The 13,926-nt window shown below is 39.8% G+C and overlaps 1 non-coding gene across 1 annotated transcript; it reads right to left on the minus strand.

The window, feature by feature from the left end:
* Positions 1–2,945: 2,945 nt before the first annotated feature.
* Positions 2,946–3,060, minus strand: LOC136738275 (U5 spliceosomal RNA). Its single transcript, XR_010812579.1, has one exon. It is a non-coding gene; the product is annotated as a U5 spliceosomal RNA (small nuclear RNA).
* Positions 3,061–13,926: the final 10,866 nt, after the last annotated feature.

Here is a 13,926-nt window from a genome sequence, read left to right on the forward strand (position 1 = left end):
AGTTTATCCCCAAACTATTCTTATATTATGTTAAGTGGAATACATTATCAGTAAGGCTGTGATTTTGTTACAGAAATGTGTTATTAAAGACCACAGTATGTCTCAATTCTAAGTTTATTAATTTACAGACATAATAAAGTCAGTGAATCTGTGACACCCATAATTCAATTACATTCTTATTATCAACTATAACTATGAATATAACTGATAATGTAGCATCATTAGATTGTTTACAACCAATATTTGTTTTCAATATATATATTTTTACCTTGTCTTTGTAATATTGTAGACCAAGAGTGTTATACCTGTTTTGGTGATTCTTTGTCAGATTCAGAACAATTTGCTGTGGGGCTGTCAGAACCACTTGATGGTGACACACTTTTGTCTTCATTGCTGATAAATGTGGCTTTTGTTACAATTTTTTTCAGATTGTCCAAAAGGTCTGGAATCTCTGGAGAAAAAAACCTTAGTATTAAATGATAATCATTTCTAGTAATATATTTAATACAAAGTGAAAACAAAACCATCAATGCCTGCAATTATACTTGAGAGACTTGCTCTATGTTATTGGCAAACTGACCTTTTTGTGGGTCATTAACATTAGCTACGAAAAATATAAAAAAGATAAAATACAAGAATTACCAGGTCTAATGTAATGCATATAGTCATTAATGTAGGATTATGAAGTTATGTTGAAAAACTTTATTTAATAATCAGTATTATTAAACTATTAGACAGTGCACATTAAGAGTCTGTATTGTGGTTCTAGATTACTTCAGTATGATCAACTATAATACATTACTCTGGAATCTAAATTACTGAAGAATAACATTTATCAAGGTAAGGAATTATTTGCTATAAATAAAAAAACTTACCATCAACCATACGGTTTCGAAGACATTGGTTTTCATTTTTAAGTCTTGTGTTTTCCTTTTCGAGCTGCTTAACGTTTTGCTGTAGCTCAACTTCACTGGACTCTTTAAATGTCTGTAGAATATGACGGGATCTAATTCTTGAAGCTCCATCGGTTTTCTTTCTTATTTTGTGCTGTATTCAGAGAGGAAAAGAGTTTAAAATGAAAATATATATATATATATATATATGAATATGATTAAAAAAAAACAATCCTGCAATACATTTATTTAATATTTGCAGTAATTATCTCACCGGTAACTGTGGTTCATCAAGGTCACTATCATCTGAAATTTGAAGTTTTTTGTTTGGTTTAGGTACTCTCTTCATTTTAGGACAGGGCATTTTTGTTAGGTCATTAAGTTTTCTTCTTAGTTCGCCTTCTTTTCCTAAAATAAAAATAAAATAAATAAAACCCTGCATTATGTCCACAGATATTTGGGGATTATATTTATTTGTCATAAAAATACTGTGCTTTGACCATACAAATTAAGATGAACAGCCAACACTGAATCAAAACTGAAGTTAAATTATATCTGGTTTAATTTATTTTGTGATTTGGGGGATTTTATTGTAAAGCACAACACACAATAAATCGTTCTTACAAATGCCAGTCAAGTATGACGAGTTTTAGCGCCCTCACCACCATCTACCATGTTATAAGAGTATGTTAGAAGTACAACACATTAATAACTTAAACATTCATTTCAAATATACTGTGATTGTATATATCAAATAGCATGTAAAGACTTTAATGTTTTTTTTTTTTTAAATAAACATTGTTACCAGTCATAATGATCTGCGCTTCATGGACAGGCCATCCACCTTTTGGAGGTTTGTTCGTGTCTCTCCACTCTGCTCTGAAGTTTCGAGTCGTCTCTTCGTCATCATCAGCAATGCTGAATAAATCAAAATTGCGAAAGCAAGCAGTGGGAATCACGCTGTAAGAGTCTTTGTCGACCCCGCTTTCCCACTTCACCAACGCGTGCATCACCGCCATACTACCTTCACCTTCTCGTCCGTTTTTTCTGCGCCTTTTTCCCCCAACAAGTCACGGCACAAAAAACAGTCCCGCTCTGCATTCTGGTACTTGGCGTTCTTAATAACACCGGCAGGGTGTAATCGCATAGACCACTCGAGTATAAAGTACTACATATCCCATCTGTTACAGTTTTTTTTCATCTTCTGAAACTGCAATTTAGCACTTTCAACTGTTTCTTAGTGATTCCTAGAATTACTAACCGGTATTGTAGTCAATGTGTTTATAACCTTTTTTGTTTAACGATTTGTGTGTTATCCTATGTGATCCCATGGTCTTTGATTTGGTCACGGAAGTGATTTGTCTTTGATTTGTTGATCTAGAGTTGAATTTTAATTAGTTTTTCCCTTTTGTATTATTAGTGTAGTGCTACATTTAGTCATTGTTTTTAAATAAATTTGACAATTTATATCTTTGGAATTGGTGTCTGCGTCCAATGATTACAGAAATTGAGTTCTACAAGACTCCAGGATTCGTGATAAGGTGATACTATGAATTCACTTCTTTAATTGAAATTTAAAAGTGTACCTTACGCTACATATATATATATATATATATATATATATATATATATATATATATATATGTATGTATGTATGTCCAATTGCTTTGACAATACAAATGAATAGAATTGAGAGGGAGAGAGAGAGAGAGAGACAGACAGACAGACAGACTGACAAACAGAAAAACAGACAGACAGACACACACACACACACACACACACACACACAGAGCCAGCCAGCCAGCCAGCTCAGCGATGACATCACGAGCCTCTCTCAGCTGACTGCTATGACATCACAGAGCACGTACATTCCGTTGCTTGCCGTCTGTCAACCACTCAGTCACTGCCAGCCAGACTGGCTGGCTGGCTGGATGGGGGGGCTGCTTGCTGCTGCTGCGTACCTTAGCAAGCTTATTTGCTTGACCGGCCTTCCTACTCCTCTGCCCACATGCCCACCTATGCCCGATCTGCTGTTCACCTGGATCACAGCTCCGCCCCAACAAGGCAGATCCTCCCAAAAATGGTACAAACTCACCCACGATCCCCTCCACGGAAAGCTTTAGCAAAAGGCAAAAGCGTTATACGTAATGAAGAGGAACCCGAGTCCAAGACGCATCCGACCAGCCATACATATTTGTGTGTATTAAAGATCACATTTTCTTACATTTAGTTTTTCTGTACTTTATTACATCTTATTGTGATTTATAAATGTATTGTTTCTTTTCCATATGTATGTATGTATGTATGTGTGTGTGTGTGTGCCTGTCTCTGTGTGAAAGTGAGTGTGTGTGTGTGTGTGTATGTCTGTCTGTGAAAGTGTGTGTGTGTGGGTGTGAGTGTCTGTCTGTCTGTCTGTCATGTAACTCGCACATCTGTGAGGGCACCATTTTTGCAGAAGAGATGTACACATTTTGGAGCAACATATGCTGCCATCCAGACATCATCTTTTCCAGTGACGTCCCTGCATTTTCAAAAAGATCACATTTTATTACATTTTGTTTATCTGTACTTTATTACATCTTATTGTGATTTATACTTGTAATGTTTCTTTTCCATATATATGTATGTACAGTGGGGGGAAAAAGTATTTGATCCCCTGCTGATTTTGTACGTTTGCCCACTGACAAAGAAATGATCAGTCTATAATTTTAATGGTAGGTGTATTTTAACAGTGAGAGACAGAATAACAGCCACAAAATCCAGAAAAATGCATTTCAAAAAAGTTATAAATTGATTTGCATGTTAATGAGGGAAATAAGTATTTGACCCATTTTCAATGCCCTGGCTTAGGGAAGGAGGTTCTCACCCATGATTTGACGGTACATGGCCCCGTCCATCGTCCCTTTGATGCGGTGCAGTTGTCCTGTCCCCTTAGCAGAAAAACAGCCCCAAAGCATAATGTTTCCACCTCCTTGTTTGATGGTGGGAATGGTGTTCTTGGGGTCATTCCTCCTCCTCCAAACACGGCGAGTTGAGTTGATGGCAAAGAGCTTGATTTTGGTCTCATCTGAGACCACTTTCACCCAGTTCTCCTCTGAATCATTCAGATGTTCATTGGCAAACTTCAGACGGGCCTGTACATGTGCTTTCTTGAGCAGGGGGACCTTGCGGGCGCTGCAGGATTTCAGTCCTTCATGGCGTAGTGTGTTACCAATTGTTTTCTTGGTGACTATGGTCCCAGCTACCTTGAGATCATTAACAAGATCCTCCCATGTAGTTCTGGGCTGATTCCTCACCGTTCTCATGATCATTGAAACTCCACGAGGTGAGATCTTGCATGGAGCCCCAGACTGAGGGAGACTGACAGTTATTTTGTGTTTCTTCCATTTGCGAATAATCGCACCAACTGTTGTCACCTTCTCACCAAGCTGCTTGGTGATGGTCTTGTAGCCCATTCCAGCCTTGTGTAGGTCTACAATCTTGTCCCTGACATCCTTGGACAGCTCTTTGGTCTTGGCCATGGTGGAGAGTTTGGAATCTGATTGATTGATTGCTTCTGTGGACAGGTGTCTTTTATACAGGTAACGAGCTGAGATTAGGAGCACTCCCTTTAAGAGAGTGCACCTAATCTCAGCTCGTTACCTGTATGAAAGACACCTGGGAGCCAGAAATCTTGCTGATTGATAGGGGATCAAATACTTATTTCCCTCATTAACATGCAAATCAATTTATAACTTTTTTGAAATGCGTTTTTCTGGATTTTTTGGCTGTTATTCTGTCTCTCACTGTTAAAATACACCTACCATTAAAATTATAGACTGATCATTTCTTTGTGAGTGGGCAAACGCACAAAATCAGCAGGGGATCAAATACTTTTTTCCCTCACTGTATGTATGTATGTATGTATGTATGTAAGTGTGTGTGTGTCTGTCTCTGTGTGAAAGTGTGTGTGTGTGTGTGTGTGTGTCTGTGAAAGTGTGTGTGTGTGTGTGTGTGTGTGTGCGTGTGTCTGTCTGTGAAAGTGTGTGTGTGTGTGTGGGTGTGACAGTGTGTATGAGTGTCTGTCTGTCATGTAACTCGCACATCTGTGAGGGCACCATTTTTGCAGAAAGAGATGTACACATTTTGGAGCAACATATGCTGCCATCCAGACATCATCTTTTCCAGGGACGTCCCTGCATTTTTCAGCAGGATAACGCCAAACCACATTCTGCCCAGATTACAAGCGCATGGTTGCGTAGGCAGAGAGTGCGGGTGCTAGCATGGCCTGCCTTCAGTCCTGACCTGTCTCCGAATTGAGAATGTGTGGCGCACTATGAAGTGCAAATTAAGACAACGAAGGCCCTGTGCAGTTGCGCAGCTGAGGAAATGCATAATGGATGAATGGGGGGAAATCCCACTTGCTAAACTTAACCAAGTGGTGTCTTCAGTGCCCAAGTGCTTAATAAGTGTTATTAAAAGAAAAGGTGATGTTACATAGTGGTAAACAGTCGACTGTCCCAACTTTCTTGGTTTCTTTTCACTGCTAATGAGATGCTGTAGAGTGAGTTTTCAGGAGCTCTAATCGTATTGATGAATTCATGCAGCATTTGTAATTGAATTTCAAAAAGAAATCCTTGCTGTCTGGCCTGTGTGTATGAGATGTACTCTGTCAATCTTTGGCTAACAACTGAAACATTGGTAGAACAGAAATGGCAACATAAAAAAGAAAAGTACATTTTAAAAGAGCACATTAAATAGGATGAATATACAGTTTTTTACAATCACTTTGTCACTAATTTCAGAACCTTGATGTCATTTTTCAAAACTAGACACAAAACTCAAAACGGTCATCACTTGTAACACTGCACAATACAATGTTTTGAACATTGAACAGCCTTTCATATCTTTAAAGAAACCTTGCACTTGCAGTCTTGTTGGTTCAAATAACTCATTTATCATGAAATACCATAGTAACATAGTAACACAGAAGATACCGATAGTTTCACTGTGTAGTTGTTCGTACAATCATTAAATATTGTAGTACAAAATATGTGATACATGTTTCATTATGGTACTACACATAAATACATCACTGTAAAAGGACTAGTAGAGAGAATACTACAGACACAGTGGAATCATTGAACAAAATCTGATATGTATTGATGCAATACAATCAAATCACACCATAGGTTTCTTTGAATCCATGCAACAATAATTAGCTACAAAAAAGAACAAAACTACAGTAAAATGTCAACTGCAGTGTTCCTCACCTGGCTTAGTGTAAAAAGCAAAACAATGGATTGATTACTGTACTTCTAAATTTCCATCAGCCCTGTGTTCAGGTTCAGGTTCTCACAACCATTTTTCACAAGAGGCATCTTGAAACTGAACATACCTGAACATACTCAGTCATCAGCTGCTTCACTCTGTCTGCATTTCTTTCAAAAGGCACACTATACTCTGTGCTACACATTGGTATGCAGTATACAGTCATTTGACAATTGAGAGTAGCCTAATGTTTAGTGCATGCTGAAGACTTGCCGCTTCTCAGTACGGACATTTCTGATGATTGAGGCCACAGTTGATCCTGAGTTGATTCTGAGGTTTGATTGAATCATTGTAGCTGCCTCAGTCATGGTCATGCCATGATTTACAACATGCTCTACAACTATTTCTCGGATTTCACTGGACACTATTTGCTGTTGCTGCCGCTGTCTGGTCCGTGGCGTTGTCCTCTACCACGTTCCCCCAACACCTCTCAAATGAGGCCCATGGCTGCCTCTCTGGTGAGGCCTAAGCCCTCCTCTATGACGAGGCCCACGACCACCTCTCAGAAGGGGTGCATGTCCCCTTCCATTCCTTTGACCACCACGTCTTCCTCCTCCCACTGCTTGACCTCTATTGTGACCTGGATGACTTGCCGGCTCCATGTTATCACTGTGTTGCTGGGGTGGATAGCACTCATTTCACTCGATACTCGTACCACAATGTGAAATCAATCATCAATAACCAGTTGGCAGTATTGGAAAAGCAATTACAAGGGCCTGCATACATACAGTAATGTCAAATCTGATGTGGAAGAACAATCATCTTCAACCAGGTTGGAGCGTTAGTTGCAATGCCTTTAATACATGCAGCGTGGAGAGGAACAGTGACTCAAGTAGATCCCAAAGTCGCTCTGCCTTCATTTTAACAGTCAGAGCTTTTATATACAAAAATCAAAGAGCTGGTTATAATCAGAAAGTCATTACTATGTTATCTTAAAAGTTAGCTAAGCAGAATTTATATCATTATAGGACAGAGTTCATAGATCAACACATGGATTAGGGAGCAGGCACTTCAATCATACTGTTTGACATTGTCTCCAAGATTCTCATCGTAAATAACAAACAGAAATCAAACTACCTTCTGGCCTGACCTTCTAGCTTGACCTTATCTTTCTTAAGTATACAAGAGAGAAAAACAGGTATTAGAGAAAGAATTTCTAACTTTCCTTCCACACTGAAAACATGGTGTGGAAAAGTGCTACATGATGATGAATGATGATGAAATATTACATCCATAGATAATGTAGTCCAACTGGTTCATGCTCCTCGGTTATTGGTGTCAATGGATCTCATTATCCTGAAACTTTCATGATCGAAACATGGAATATTGTTTGTCAGTTTCCATAAAATTATGCATTAAGAGTAATGCAACAGTCACTTATCATTTTGAGCAGCTGTATCAATTGATAGTTAGATCTTTGTAATGAAATGAATAGACAGTGATCTCAGATGTAATGTGTGAATTGCATTTTGAAATGGTAATACTTTGATGTAAGTTGTGTCATTTTAGTTCAATGAACAAATGATCTGAGGTTGATGTGTATTGTATCCAAGCAATTGTAAAAAAGTGTTAGAGTTTTGAAAAATGTGCATTTTGATCATCGAGTGTGAGTTTAGTGTCTAGAGTTTTGAAAAATTACATCAAGGTTCTGAAATGAGTGCCAAAGTGATTGTAAAAAAGTGTAATATCAGGGGACAGTGGCTATTAGAGATCTGGCCTCTGTATTAATGTAACAGGTCACATTGTATGTGTACACTGATACTTGATAGTATAATATAGTACAAGTAAAAAACATACATAGGTATCATAGAAGTATTTTGCAGAAATGATTATGGATAGTTATCAAAATGGAGAGGAAATGCTAAATCCAGTCTCCCCAGGCTGAGCTTCTATTGCTGCACCTGCTAAGTGGCTGCTGGCCCCACTATATGGATAGAGCCACACCAAGTACAAGAGTCTCCCCATTGCTATTTATATCTCCCTATCCAGTCTTCTATAGGTGTCAGGGTGGGGTGCCTATTCCCCTGCATGCTTTGAAACCTATAGCACCTGGGACGCACACTTGGGATCCGGTTCCTCTGCCCCTCACATACACATGAGGAATCCTAGGTGCTCAATACGTCATACTGTCTCTTTCATCTCATGTGTAAACTATGGACAAATACATGACTAAACGTGTTTAGTTGCTTTTCCCAGAATGCTTTGCGCCACGATATGCAAATAACGGGGACTATGATTGGCTCCCTGACATTACCCACACTGCGACTGATGCTACCCATTTCACTACCCAACAAAGACCCATAATATGCGTGTGTCTGTCTGTCTGTCTGTCAAAGTATGTGTGTGTGTTTCTGTGTGTGTCTGTGTCTGTCTGTCTGTGTGTGAAAGTGTGTGTGTGTCTGTCTGTCTGTCTGTCATGTAACTTGCACATCTGTGAGGGCACCACTAATGCAGAAAGAGATGTACACATATTGTTTATTTTCCATATATATGTATGTATGTATGTATGCATGTCCAATTGCTTTGACAATACAAATGAATTGAATTGAGAGGGAGAGAGAGAGAGTAAGAGAGAGAGAGAGAGACAGACAGACAGACAGACAGAGAGACACACACACACACACACACACACACACACACACAGAGAGCCAGCCAGCCAGCTCAGTGATGACATGACGAGCCTCTCTCAGCTTACTGCTATGACAGCACAGAGCACGTACATTCCGTTTAACTAATCGTTAAACAAAAAAGGTTATAAACACATTGACTACAATACCGGTTAGTAAGACGAAGGTGAGTCTCTCGTTAGTATTATTAGTCAGACATTAAATAACTACGCAGGTTAGTATTTATGTCAGGTAACTTCTCGTTATATATATATCAGTCTCATTTACGTTTAGGTGCCGAGAAAGATCCTATTTGTTACCACAATTTCCCTTAACTGATTATTATTCAATGATTAAGGATAGGCAGGGCCACCAATAATCTAATGTCTATTAACTTGTGTCAATTTCAGACTAAACAGTTAAACAGGAATGAGAAGATATTTCTCGGCGTTGACAGATTTTATTTCTAAAATTATCAACAAAACAGTTTAATGCAACACACATTTATATTTAAGAAAACTAAATGATATTACACATTCTAGAGTTATGAATCACAGATTAACATTTCTAATTGATTTCTCAAATGTCATGAATCACAAACTCCAAACTGTTAAACTTATGTGAACTTCGTCGCAGAGAGGCCTCTCTGGCTTCGGGCTCAGATAACAGCACACGGCACGAGGTCCGTGTGGTTTGGAACAAAGGCAGTCCGGTTCGGCTTTGTCCAAGAACTTCCACTCAGTCGATGCACCTGGAAGTTGGGGTTTCGCGAATGTAGAGTCTTTTCCAAACAGATTTTCCACTGGTTTGAATGCTCCAAGATTGTGCACAAAATCTTCTTTGTAAGCAGGGTTCCACCGTAGTTACTTGAAGACGAAGTCTTTGAGGAAAGCAGGGCCCTGTTTGTTCCAAGGGTCAAGTTTCTTAAGACTCAAATAGCTATTTAAGTGACTGACACTTTCATATTCAGTCGACTTAGTCAATTGTCCAGCTGTAAAACTCCACTGATCAGGTGGGTCTGTAAAGTTATTTATTTAATAAAGTCCTTTAAAAGAATTCTTCGTACGGCTCAATCTCCTTCTCCCAGTTTAACTCTTCTGTTGCCGGCAAAGACTTGGTTGGTTTCTGATTCCGGTTCTGGCAACAGAGCTACAGGTTGAGCTGTGGCAGCGAGTTTCTGGTTCAGGTGAGAGAAAGAGAGAGAGAAAGACTGTCCGCTGTTCCTTAAAGTCTGTCAGATCAGTAGGTGATTGGTCCCTGAGTTCTTGAGATTGGATTTCGGTTTCAGCCCCCAGTGTCCTATTGGAGAGGGGCTTGATTTATGACTGATGTCAATCCATGCCATCTTTTGGAAATGCCGGTTGGCCCGGGTTCGTAGCTCTATGTCGGGATTTCGGCTCTCATCCACTTCAAAGAGTTTTTATCACCTACAGGCCCCTTTCTCCAGACATCTCATAGCAGAATTCCAAACTATTTGGCCTCTTCTCGGTGCCATCCTCCCCAAAACTGTCACTTTGATGCAAACCAGTTCCAAGCTGATGAGCTAAGGAAATCTGATAACTTTGGGGGGGGAGAGGTCTTCTTTAGATCCGTGCTTCAGCTCAGAGCCCAAATGCTCTTATCCAAATACACCCAACATAACGCTACATATGTATGTATGTATGTATATATGTGTAGAAGGAAAATTAGAAAATATTTTCTTACACCTGTTTTTCTCTCTTGTATACTTAAGAAAGATACGGTCAAACTAGAAGGTCAGCCCAGAAGATAGTTTGATTTCTGTTTGTTATTTACGATGAGAACCTTGGAGACAATGTCAAACGGTTTGACCTATGTGCCTGTTCCCTAAAACCATGTGTTGACCTATGAACTCTGTTCTATAATGATATATGTTCTGCTTAGTTAGCCTTTAAGATAACATAGTAATGACTTTCTAGCATGTATGGATGTATGTATGTATGTATATATATATATATATATATATATATACACTCACCTAAAGGATTATTAGGAACACCTGTTCAATTTCTCATTAATGCAATTATCTAACCAACCAATCACATGGCAGTTGCTTCAATGCATTTAGGGGTGTGGTCCTGGTGAAGACAATCTCCTGAACTCCAAACTGAATGTCTGAATGGGAAAGAAAGGTGATTTAAGCAATTTTGAGCGTGGCATGGTTGTTGGTGCCAGACGGGCCGGTCTGAGTATCTCACAATCTGCTCAGTAGCTGGGATTTTCACGCACAACCATTTCTAGGGTTTACAAAGAATGGTGTGAAAAGGGAAAAACATCCAGTATGCAGCAGTCCTGTGGGCGAAAATGCCTTGTTGATGCTAGAGGACAGAGGAGAATGGGCCGACTGATTCAAGCTGATAGAAGAGCAACTTTGACTGAAATAACCACTCGTTACAACCGAGGTATGCAGCAAAGCATTTGTGAAGCCACAACACGTACAACCTTGAGGCGGATGGGCTACAACAGCAGAAGACCCCACCGGGTACCACTCATCTCCACTACAAATAGGAAAAAGAGGCTACAATTTGCACAAGCTCACCAAAATTGGACAGTTGAAGACTGGAAAAATGTTGCCTGGTCTGATGAGTCTCGATTTCTGTTGAGACATTCAGATGGTAGAGTCAGAATTTGGCGTAAACAGAATGAGAACATGGATCCATCATGCCTTGTTACCACTGTGCAGGCTGGTGGTGGTGGTGTAATGGTGTGGGGGATGTTTTCTTGGCACACTTTAGGCCCCTTAGTGCTAATTGTCATCGTTTAAATGCCACGGCCTACCTGAGCATTGTTTCTGACCATGTCCATCCCTTTATGACCACCATGTACCCATCCTCTGATGGCTACTTCCAGCAGGATAATGCACCATGTCACAAAGGTCGAATAATTTCAAATTGGTTTCTTGAACATGACAATGAGTTCACTGTACTAAACTGGCCCCCACAGTCACCAGATCTCAACCCAATAGAGCATCATTGGGATGTGGTGGAACGGGAGCTTCGTGCCCTGGATGTGCATCCCACAAATCTCCATCAACTGCAAGATGCTATCCTATCAATATGGGCCAACATTTCTAAAGAATGCTTTCAGCACCTTGTTGAATCAATGCCACGTAGAATTAAGGCAGTTCTGAAGGCGAAAGGGGGTCAAACACAGTATTAGTATGGTGTTCCTAATAATCCTTTAGGTGAGTGTATATATGTATGTATGTATGTATGTATGTCCAATTGCTTTGACAATACAAATGAATTGAATTGAGAGGAAGAGAGAGAGAGAGAGAGAGAGAGAGAGAGAGAGAGACAGACAGACAGACAGACAGCTCAGCGATGACATCACGAGCCTCTCTCAGCTGACTGCTATGACATCACAGAGCACGTACATTCCGTTGCTTGCCGTCTGTCAACCACTCAGTCACTGCTAGCCAGACTGGCTGGCTGGCTGGATGGGGGGGCTGCTTGCTGCTGCTGCGTACCTTAGCAAGCTTATTTGCTTGACCGGCCTTCCTACTCCTCTGCCCACATGCCCACCTATGCCCGATCTGCTGTTCACCTGGATCACAGCTCCGCCCCAACAAGGCAGATCTTCCCAAAAATGGTACAAACTGATCCACGTTCCCCTCCACGGAAAGCTTTAGCCCAAAATAAGGGACACATTCTGTAACAACATAATGGATGCCCAACCAACCTGTGACAAAACTCAGAAAAAAGAAAAACGGTCAGTCCTCCTGGGGGAGGGACACACAGCCACCCTGGCTGCCCAATATGTCAGCGCCTACCACAGCCTGAGGGACACAGTGACACACGAGCACCGGCTGTAAATATAATGTAAATACTCATTTGTAATGCATGTCATTGTATTTCAAAAAAGGAATCTGGAAATAGTAAACCAATTTTCTTTATTTGTATGTATTTAAGATCACATTTTATTACATTTTCTTTTTCTGTACTTGATAACATCTTATTGTGATTCAAAATTCTATTATTTATTTTCCGTATGTATGTATGTATGTATGTATGTATGTATGTATGTATGTATGTATGTGTGGAAGGAAAGTTAGAAATTCTTTTCTCACACCTGTTAATCTCTCTTGTATACTTAAGAAAGATAAGGTCAAGCTAGAAGGTCAGGCCAGAAGGTAGTTTGATTTCTGTTTGTTATTTACGATGAGAACCTTGGAGACTGTCATGGTCTCCCCTGCTTCTACCTTAGTTCACCACCAGAGGTCTCCCTCTCCCAAATACTAGTTTAGTGCTTCTCTTGTCCTTTGTCCAGTCAAACCAGTCTTTCCACATTCTTCCCTACCAGGTGCACCTGTTCTGTCCTCCTCTCCTATCATTGGTCAATCCTTCATTCACCTCGTTCAATCCCTCTCTCCTTCACAGTACACAGTACCCCTCTGTTTCCTAGATTCATCGCGAAGTCTTGCATTCTCTCCTGAATCAATTCTAAGCCTTGTTTCTTGATTGCCTTCCCGTGTATTTTTGACCTCTTGCTTCCTTCTCTCGTTTACCCCTTTCGGATCTCTCTACTAGCCTGTTCGCTTGATCGTTTGACCTGGACTGTCCCTGTTTATGCTCTCTCGTTTTGCCCTTATTGGATTATCTGCTTCAACTCTAAAGCCTGCACTTGGATCCTTTCCTTTTCCTAAAAAAACCTGTGATTCTTATATGTTCAAACCGAATATTGTAAGGGACATATATGCTGCAAAAAACACATATATAAATTGCATAATATTAATGTATTTTTAATCATATATGTCCTACATACAACTAAAGGCATATCGTTTTTGATGAAGTAAAAACATAGGAAAATAGTGCAAATTTAATATGAATGTCCAGCATATGAAGACATGTATAAAACACAGTGCAGTTTAGCAGTATAAGGCTGTACTTAACTCATGCTCTTGCCTTGTCCTAAGTGGAGCCCTATGCCTATAATCAAACATGGTCATATACTGTATAATCAACCGTAGATCAACTGCTCTTTCAAATCCTGTAGGAAAATGAACAGTCCGCATAAAGGTCAGTGATATTTTGACAGCAGATCCTCGAACCAGTTTCTGCACTGTACAATTTCCAAATTTGCCAACTGCATATAAGTGA

The sequence above is a fragment of the Amia ocellicauda genome, unplaced genomic scaffold, assembly GCF_036373705.1.
Source record: "Amia ocellicauda isolate fAmiCal2 unplaced genomic scaffold, fAmiCal2.hap1 HAP1_SCAFFOLD_55, whole genome shotgun sequence".
NCBI lineage: Eukaryota > Metazoa > Chordata > Actinopteri > Amiiformes > Amiidae > Amia > Amia ocellicauda.